Here is a 9,599-nt window from a genome sequence, read left to right on the forward strand (position 1 = left end):
TTCTCTTAAAAAAAAAAAAAATCAAACTCTATACTTTGATTTTGATCTAGAGCAAGAGTCCACTAGCCTTCCCATCCTAGGTTGATATAAATTCCAACCTGCAGCTGAGACCTGGAGCAATTTCATTAGCCCATGTATATTTCTCAAAGGCTTCTCCCCCGCAATGGAAATATCTTTATTATTAAGTTATCTTGATTTTTCACAATCAGGAAAGCAATCCACGTTTGCTTTAAAAACCTATCAAAAGAGGGACTTCCCTGATGGTCCAGTGGTTAGGACTCTGCACGTCCACTGCAGGTGCACCGGTTCCATCCCTGGCTGGGGAACTAAGATCCCACAATCCATGTGACCCAGTCCAAAATCAAAACCTATCAGAGGAAAATGTATACAGTGAATGCTTCCCATAAAATCTTACTCCCAGGGAGAATGGAGTCTGGAGTTTGGCGTCTGCTCACATTTTCTCATCTTCTACAAGAACATAAAAGGATTACTTTACAGTGAGAACATGTAACCTGCTTCTGTGATTCAGCTGTCCATCTGGGTGCATCTTTCCAAGTCAGTACACAGAGATTTCATCACTCATTTTAAGGTGTGGCCTTTGGACCCATTGAAGATAGGCCTCTTCACTCTGCTCTCCAGCTGCGGGCTTTGGACCAGCCTGGGTGAATTGTTCACTGCTGGCCGGCTAGCCTGAGTCGAGTATGGGAGGATGGGCTGGCAGTCTATCACACTTGGCGCCAAGGCTGCCCCAGCTGCAGTCTATGCTTTGCTAGTTCCTGATACTTTCTCATTTTACGACTCATTGACTATAGGCCCCAAGTGACAGGATGGGGGTGGGGAAGAGGGAGGAAATGAAAAGCGGAGAAAACGAGGACTAGATTTTCACACTAGGAACAGCCTTAAACAGCAGCCCTGCCCTATATGTACCAGGCTGAGTCCCCTTGCAGGGGAGGGGACAGACCTCACACAGAAAGCAATCCATCTCAGCCCCCCACCCATCCACTCCTGCAAAACAGAGGAAGAGAAAACGGAGGCTCAGAGAGGGAATGGGACTTACACAAGGTCACCCAGCAAGTGACTGGGGCAGGTGCAGAGCCTGGGCTCTCGCTCGCTCCCATCCAGGCCCTTGGAAGCTCTCACCCAGTTGAGTTTCTCAGGAAAACTCTTGCCCACTCCCTCCCAGCAACCTGCTGCTGCTAGTTCGCCCATCCTGGCACTCTGCGCTCAGACCCCTTGGTTCTGCCTCCGCCTTCTGCTCATACTCTGGTCACTGGTAACCCCGCTGCATTCCAGCTTTCCTAATTACTGAAAGAGGGGTGATGTGATGTTGTGGGTGTGAGTGTGCCTGGTATAGAGAGGGCATGGAGGAAAAGATTATCTTTTGTGTGGAATCTGAGAATCAGGGGGAGGATTTCAGGGCAAAGGGTGACCTGGCACCCTGACAGCGGAGACAGGAGCCCGCATTTATTGAGCTTATCCTTGGTGCCAGGCACTGCAAGGCAGAAAGTGTGATCTGTGCTTTATAGATGGAGAAACTGAGGCTGACCCTGCCCATGCAGCTAGTCACTGTCAGAGTGACTGTGCTGGCTGTCGGGGACAGGGAAGGACAGACAATCAGGAGCATTTGCCCATTTGTAGGGCACTCCCAAGGGAGTCCAGGAAATCCTTATCTGCAGGAGCTGCCTGTCCTCCCGATTATCTCCCCAACCCACCTCTCCACTCACTTACCCAGCAGGCCCATTCCTCTCGGTGTCCTTCCTTGATGATAAAAATGAATGGTGGAGGAAGAGGTGAGGAGAAAGGGCTGGGGAGAGGCGGGGACCAAGGGGAGGCTTGAGGAAGAGCAAAGCAGAGGAGGGGCCATCCGTCAGCCCAGCCCTGGCAGCTCTTTACACGGCTGGTTAATAATACCAGGGGAGGAGAGGGGAGAGGGCCCCTCTGGAGGCCCAGAGGGACCAGGAACAAGGGAGAACCAGAGGAATAGGAGGTGGACCAGAGGGTTCGAGTGCCGTTGTAGGAGAATTCGAGAGAGGCCAAGGAGCTAGAAGGAAAAACCAGAGTGGGAGGCGGTGGGTTGAAGGGCCTCATGCTTCGGAGACACGAGGGGGATGTGGGTGGTGGTGGGGGGGGGGGTGGGGGGCGGCGGGATCGGGGCAGCTGGGCTGGCCCTGTCCTCCTCACAGAGCTGCTCACCTGGGGGCAGCCGGACCAGCTGGCCGCAGGCGGGACCAGGCCTTCCTGTCTGAGGGGCAAGGGCTGAGGACTCAGGGAGCAGGGGGCAGCCTGTCTGTGGCCAAGAGCAAGCTCAGAGTGATAAAGGGTGTTCTCCTCCCTCCGGCGACCCTGCTGCCCCTTCCAGCACTTCCCTAAGATGTGGGCCCACCCTGGCTGCCTTGAGCCACGCTGTCTGTAACAAAAGAGGGAGCAGCGTCCCCCTGTGGCCTGTGGTAGCAGCCCAGGCAGCCGGAAGATTCTGGAGGGACTGGCAGGATCCCAAGTCATGCTGGGAAGACCCCTGCCCCTCTTCCTGGCAGATTCCCCCACCTCTGTGGGGAACTGCTTACGGAGTTCCTTTTATGGTTTTTTAGGGGATTTTGGGGGTTTGTTCTTTTTTTGGGGCCACACCATGCAGTTTGCTGGATCTGAGTTCCCCAACCAAGAATGGAATCTGGTCTCAGTAGTGAAAATGCCAAGTCCTAATCACTAGGCCAAACAGGGAATTCCCTAGAGAATTTCTTTTATATTTGAAAGACTTTTCCTCCCCAACTGTGAGAGCTCCCTGGGCCTCCCTGTCCCAGCTCTGAACCCCCAGACCATCCCCATGAGCACCTGATCAACACCTTCCAAAGGGTGCTGGGCAGTTCCCAAGTGCCTGTGGAGCAGAGCCCGGGTCTACACATGCAGCCCTGATCTCAAAGGCTCCCGCAAAGTGGGTCCTGTTGGCAGGACAGGTGAGAGAGAGTTGGGTGGGGAGCATGGGGAGGCAGAGGGGCCAAGGGCTGCCAGAGCCTGAGTCCCAGGCCTGCAGCTGCACTCCCCACCCTCCCTCTGCCCCAGCCCTCCTCCCGCTGCCCTCTGGCTATAGCATCTGCAGCCCCTTGTGTGGGTGGTGCTCACTCAGAGGACAAATCTCCTCTTGTCTGGGCTGAACTTCTGCACCTGGCACCAACCTAGAGGCCATGGTGGCCACCCTGGGCCACCCTCACACCTCACCGTAGGCTGTTCCTGGCCTCTCCTCATGAGCTAGAACTCCCAGTCCCTCTGTTACTAAGCTCCTACATGTTCGCGGCACAACAGGCCAATACAATTGAGCAATGAATTGCTGGGTCAGGAAATAGCGACTTTACTTGGAAAGTCGAAGACTGAGAAGATGGTGGGCTGGCGTCCCAAGGAACCATCACACTGGAGTTAGAATTGGGTCGTGTTTACTGTTTATGGCTGTGCCACATGGGGTGTGGGGTCTGAGCTCCTTGGGGATAGGGCCCACGCCTGTCCCTTGTGTTGACCACTAGACTGCCAGAGAAGTCCCTCTGACTTCTTCTGTCCTAAAAGGGGAGGACACGTGGTTGGTTGTTACAGACTTCTTGGTGCTGGAATCTTTTGTTCTTGGCAGCTGTTTAGGTAGCTCTGGTCACAGTGTTCCTATAAACCTCCAACAAGACAAATATTATTCTCTGTTCTGCAACTTTTTATCTCTGTGTGAATGGAAAAGTGTTAAACCTTTAAAGATCAGAACCTTGAGACTATCCTGTGTATTTTAGGCTATAGGCAACCTTCTTAATTTGTAGCAAAGGTAATATATGTGTATTAGTCGCTCAGTGGTGTCCGACTCTTTGTGAGTCCATTGACTGTAGCCCACCAGGCTTCTCTGTCCATGGAATTCTCCAGGCAAGAATATTGGAGTGGGTTGCTGTGCCCTTCTCCAGGGGATCTTCTGGACCCAGGGACTGAACCCAGGTATCCCGCATTGCAGACAGATTTTTTACAGTTTGAGCTACCCAGGAAGCCCCGGAAGCAAAGGTAATAATTAAAAAATAATAAAATTAAAACAAGCAAATGACAACCCAGATCCTCCTGGAAGATTTTATGGTTAATTCCTAAGTTAATTCTCCTCACAATTGGAGAAAAGTGCGACAGCCTCTGCCATCCTAGTCTAGAGCTATGCTCCTGAGGGAGACTGTAGGCTCGGGGTGTGGACGGGTTTCCTTTCTTAAAGGAAAAAAAAAAAATCTTCCTGGACTAGAACACGAAAGCTCTGTGTAGGTGATCTCCAGGTGCATCCCTTTTGAGTTTTCTTCTCTCCTCTGGTACCGTGCTCATGGCACCTGGTCCCAGGGTTTACTGCCTGACTTTCTCTAACCCAAACAGTCAGAGCATCCATTTCCATCCTCTGATTCCCTTTGGCTCAACCAAGACAGGCTAAAAATTTTAAAAGGACTGTCACCAAAAAGCCTAGGGAGGAATGAAAGAGAACCAAATCCAGGAAATAAAAGACAGCTAGAACTTCCCCAAATAAGCAGGTTTCAGACATTAACAACAGCAAACTTGCCTTTCCCTGACCTTGGAGTCTGCCCAGAGATCACCTCCTGGCTCCCTTGCATCTCGCCCACCTCTGCACCAGAGCAGGGTGAGATCTGGACCCGGTTGCACAGGATTTCTGAGAGGAGTGGCAAGGGGCTGAGGTTGCCTGGTAGATTGATAACAGCCCCTGAGGGAAGGCACTGCTTTCCTCGTGTTCGTCTCCCCAGCACCAAGCTCACGGCCTGGCACCCGAACTGATAGATGGAAGGAGGGGGAAGGAATGGGCGTGGGGTCAATACAAAGCCAGTAAAGTGCCCTCTTAGTCCTCAGGCAGGCCCCCATCCCTGTCTCAGCAAGCCCGTGCCTTACAGGCTGACTCCGCAGGATAAATTTGCAGCACAATTTTGTTGTTGTTCCATAGCTAAGTCGTGTTTGACTGTTTGCAAGCCCATGGACTGCAGCATGCCAGGCTTCCGGGTCCTTCACCACCTCCAGGAGTTTGCTCAAACTCATGTCCATTGAGTCGGTGATGCCAACCAACCATCTCATCCTCTGCCACCTCCTTCTCCTTGGTGAGAAGAGAAGGGAGTGGCAGAGGATGGTAAACAATCCTTATCTGCCCCTTCTCCTGTGGTGGCAACTAATTAGGTGCCTTCAAGAAGGAAGTAATTGATATTTCTAGAAAGGGTCGTCCAGGGTGGGTGGGGTGCCATGGCCCGGCCTGGACACTGTGTCCCCACAACCCTGCCACAAACTCATCGTGTCTAGCTTCCCCGAGCCCAAGGTGATGACCCATTAATTAATCTCCTGAGGATCCATCACAACTTTCCCAGCCTTTTCTAGACTTTCAGGTCCTAATCCCAAGATCTTTTATCCTTTGGCAAACAACCTCAGCTTCTAAGCCAGTCCCTCACTAAGCCCACGAACTTGGTGTCTCACCTTCTTCCCACAGAGCATCAGAGTAATAACTCTTGTGATTAAGTCCATGCCTCAGATTTCATTCTCTGTGGTCTCCTGCAGAATCTGTCCACACCTCTCTGCATGCCTAACATGCCTGAAATCCTGGGCCTCTCTGAGAGCTTTCTCCTGAGTTCTTCTCCACCCTTTCTGAGATTCAGGTTTTAGCTGATTGCTTTTGCTCCCATTCTCTTGGTGAACTAATACAGAGGCACATATTTAAAGAGTTTTCATTATCTTTATGTTGATGATTCTGGCATCAACAAATGTTACTTAAGCACCAACTATGTGCTCAATACTTTACTAGGTGCTTGGTGCTTGGGGTATATTAGTAACATCCATGTTCTCACGTATGTGTGCGCACTCAGTCATGTCCACTCTGCAACCCTGTGGACTGTAGCCTGCCAGGCTCTTCTGTCCTTAGAATTTTCCAGGCAAGAATACTAGAGTGGGTTGCCATTTCCTACTCCAGGGAATCTTCCCGACCCAGGGATTGAACCTACAGCTCTTGCTCCTCCTGCATTGGAAGGTGAATTCTTTACCACTGCACCAGCTGAGAAGCCTGCTGTTGTTATCACGTATAAATAACACAAGTGACCTCTGTCGCACTTGATCCAATTCCCCAGCTTTGTTACGGACGTGACATCTCCATACAGATGTCCCACAGCAGCTGAACAGTATTGTGCCCGAGCAGAATTCACCTGTCCCCACTCTAAGCTGGCTCCCTGTCTACACCCATCCCTGTTCTCCCAATCCCAAGATCCTGCAACACATCCTAACTGGACTCACTGATGATGGAATGGCTCCTACCCCCGTCTCTTCCAGGTGCTGCCTCCAGACTAGTCTTCCTAATGCACTCCGTCTCAGCCCTGCACCATCACCAGCACTGTCCCCCACAGTCCACAGGATGTTGTTATAGAATTACAGACATGTATCAATGGGCTTCCCCTGTGACTCAGATGGAAAAGAATCTGCTTGCAATGCGGGAGATCTAGGTTTGATCCCTGAGTTAGGAAGATCCCCTGAATGGAATGGCAACCCATTCTGTATTCTGGCCTGGAGAATTCCATGGACAGAGAAACCTGTCAGGCTACAGTCCATGGGATCACAAAGAGTCTGACATGGCTGAGTGACTGTCACTTCACTTCACTGATGCTACACTAACAACTTGCAATCCGCATGTCACTGGGAACTTCCAACTCTACCCTTTCAACTTAGAGCCTTGGGGCACCGACTGACTTGCCTAGGGCTGCAGGTCATTAGTGAAACGTGGCAGGAATGGGATGAAGATGGTCTAAGTTGAATACCTGTTATGAGAGGATTTCCTTCTTCACTGCAATAGGGAAGAATTTGGGGAAATGATTTTGCAAGGAAAAAAGGGAATACATTAGGTTAGACCTGTTTTTCACAGAGGTATGTATTTAAAGAGTTCATCCAAGAGTAAGTGTAAGTAAAAAAAGAATGTTAATATTTGTAAAGTGCTAGAATAGTGTTTGGAGAAGGCAGTGGCACCCCACTCCAGTACTCTTACCTGGAGAATCCCATGGACGGAGGAGCCTGGTGGGCTGCAGTCCATGGGGTCGCTCAGAGTCAGACACAACTGAACAAATTCACTTTCACGTACTGGAGAAGGAAATGGCAACCCACTCCAGTGTTCTTGCCTGGAGAATCCCAGGGATGGGGGAGCCTGGTGGGCTGCCGTCTATAGGGTCCCACAGAGTTGGGCAGGACTGAAGCAACTTAGCAGCAGCAGCAGCAGAACAGTGTTTGGCACATAACTAGAGCCGTGTTTATTTCTCTTTTTTTAAGGAATAGATCAAATCACTTAAGACTCTCAGGAGGAAAGGAGACTAGGAAACTTCATTTTTTAAAGCCTTATATGGTTAATGCCAATCACCTGGAGCACATGAGGTTGCTTCTTGATGGACATGAAATAGGCTCAGGCATGAGTGTTCTGTTTAAAGGTCTGTTTTCGTTTCTTACTGATAGCCTCTTTTTACTTCCCAGTGTCATAAGAGCTCCTTTCTGGTTGGAGGGGGAAAGAAGTGTATTCAGCTTGGAGCTGTGTTATGATTAGGAGAGCCAAAGGGAGGGGCAGAACACCTCCACCACTTAGCGCTGAGTGGAATGTGTGTGCCGCTTGGCAGCAAACACTGCTTCTACTGAGGATGAGCTGCACTGCGTCCTGTGGGAATCTGTGTGTGACAGAGTCCCCAGGACTTGGGAAAATAATCTCTGATTTCTTCGAATAGCCTACAAAGGGTAATGGAAGTTCTCGAAAGGAGTAGAAGCATTCTAAAACGGATACTCTCCTTTCCAACCAACCAGGTCCTCCAGGTACCCTGGGGAGAACTTGTCAGGGTCAGGGGTTTGAAGAGCCTGGAAAGGGTTAACATTAGGGGGACTGGAGACAGCTCAGTGCCCCAGACAAGCAGATGGTGTTATAGCCAGTCCTATCCTTCTTCAAACAGTGCCCATGGCTGTAAACTCCTATTTATGTGGTAATCTACCTGCAAACCTCAGTCTGGCTCATCAGACTCTTGACTCTTGACAGTACGGAGCAGAAGGGTTCTGCTGGGTCCAGGTACATTCTCTCACCGTACTGCAGACACAGAACTGCCACTGCTACATTCAAGAAAGTAAGATTCCTCACCCTCCTCCCATCCACCTGCCAAAGCTTGCCCCTTCCCTCAGGAACCAGCCCAAACCCCAGCTCCGTGGGCCTTCCTGACTCCAGGACACCTGGGCTGGTGTCCCTTCTGAGAACCAGCTTGCCACACATGCCTTAGACTTGTTCTCTGGGAGCTTAGATTTGTGTGACTTGTCTCTCCTATTGCCTTTGGATGCCCTGGAAGCCTGAAATAACTTTTTCCTTTTTATTAGAAAAGTGGGTTTGAAGTCAAGTGGTCCTGATATATGACTACAAGCGATGTGACTTTGGTCAAGTCACCTTTTCTAAGCATGTCTGCATCTGTAAATGGTTGGAAGTTTAGCATAGGATTAAATGACAAGGTGGAAAAATTCCTGCTTATGCTATGTTTTCAAAAAATGAGTTCTGTCTCCTTTTCCCATCTCTGAAACTTGCTAACCCCTCTTTTCCCAAAGCAGGTTCTTCCTGAACATTAGCAGTTTGGACCATTATGTGCCAATTCAATCTGTAGAAGTCGTTGGATGCCTCACTATCTAAGAGGCCTCAAAGTTGAGGGTGATAACCTTGTTTGTCCTTATACTCCCACTGCACATGGTGCTTTGTACCCAGAGGGTGCTAAGTTAGCCTGTTGGATCCAGAAATTTCTCTAATGCTACTGAAGTTAATGGAATGGAACAATTCACACACTTCCCCACCCCCCAGCCCAGGGTTCCCCAGCCAAAGGGCGCCTCAGCATCCCTGACCTGGTCCAGCCTAAAAAATCCAGCGAGGTGGTCTCCCAGGGAGAGTAGGTTGTGGGGGCAGGCTGGGGTTGGAGGTTGGGGGGGTGTGTGTGGTGCTCCTCCCAGGGATGGCAGCTGAGGTTCTGAGGATGCAATGGTCACCTGAGCCCCTGAGGAGAGGACTGACCACAGCAGAGGAGAATAAAGGCTTTCAGCAAGGGCTCCCAGACTCCTGGTCATGGACCAGGACCTTCCTGACTAGTGGCATTAAAGTACACAGTAAATGCAATAAGCTTGAATCATCCTGAAACTGTCCCCACCCCCCACCCCCGCTATGGGAAAACTGTCTTCCACAAAATCGGTGGTCCCTGGTGCCAAGAAGGTTGGGGACCGCTGGCCTAGAGAAGAATGAACCTCAGCATCAGGGCCCAGACTCCCAGCCCTCCATTCCCCATGACTCATGCACCTGAATGGAGGAAAGAGGGCCAGACGTGGATCAGTGGAGTGTGCTCCTCAGTGGAACACAGGCCTCGGCAGCACCAAGAGAACGGCATGTTCCTGCCCAGAACCTCCAAGAGCCACCACTCTGAAAATGGGGTCTGCCTGCTTCCCTGGCCAGAACAGGGGCTTGCCCAGCAAGGTGCTCTTGTATTTGAGAAACTCTTCTCATTTTCTAGAAGAAAGCTCTGCCTATTGGACTTAGCATCCTCTGCTAAAGCCAGGATACATTCAAGGAAGCGAGAAGCAGA

This window comes from Bos javanicus, chromosome 11, assembly GCF_032452875.1.
Source record: "Bos javanicus breed banteng chromosome 11, ARS-OSU_banteng_1.0, whole genome shotgun sequence".
In the NCBI taxonomy this organism is placed as follows: domain Eukaryota; kingdom Metazoa; phylum Chordata; class Mammalia; order Artiodactyla; family Bovidae; genus Bos; species Bos javanicus.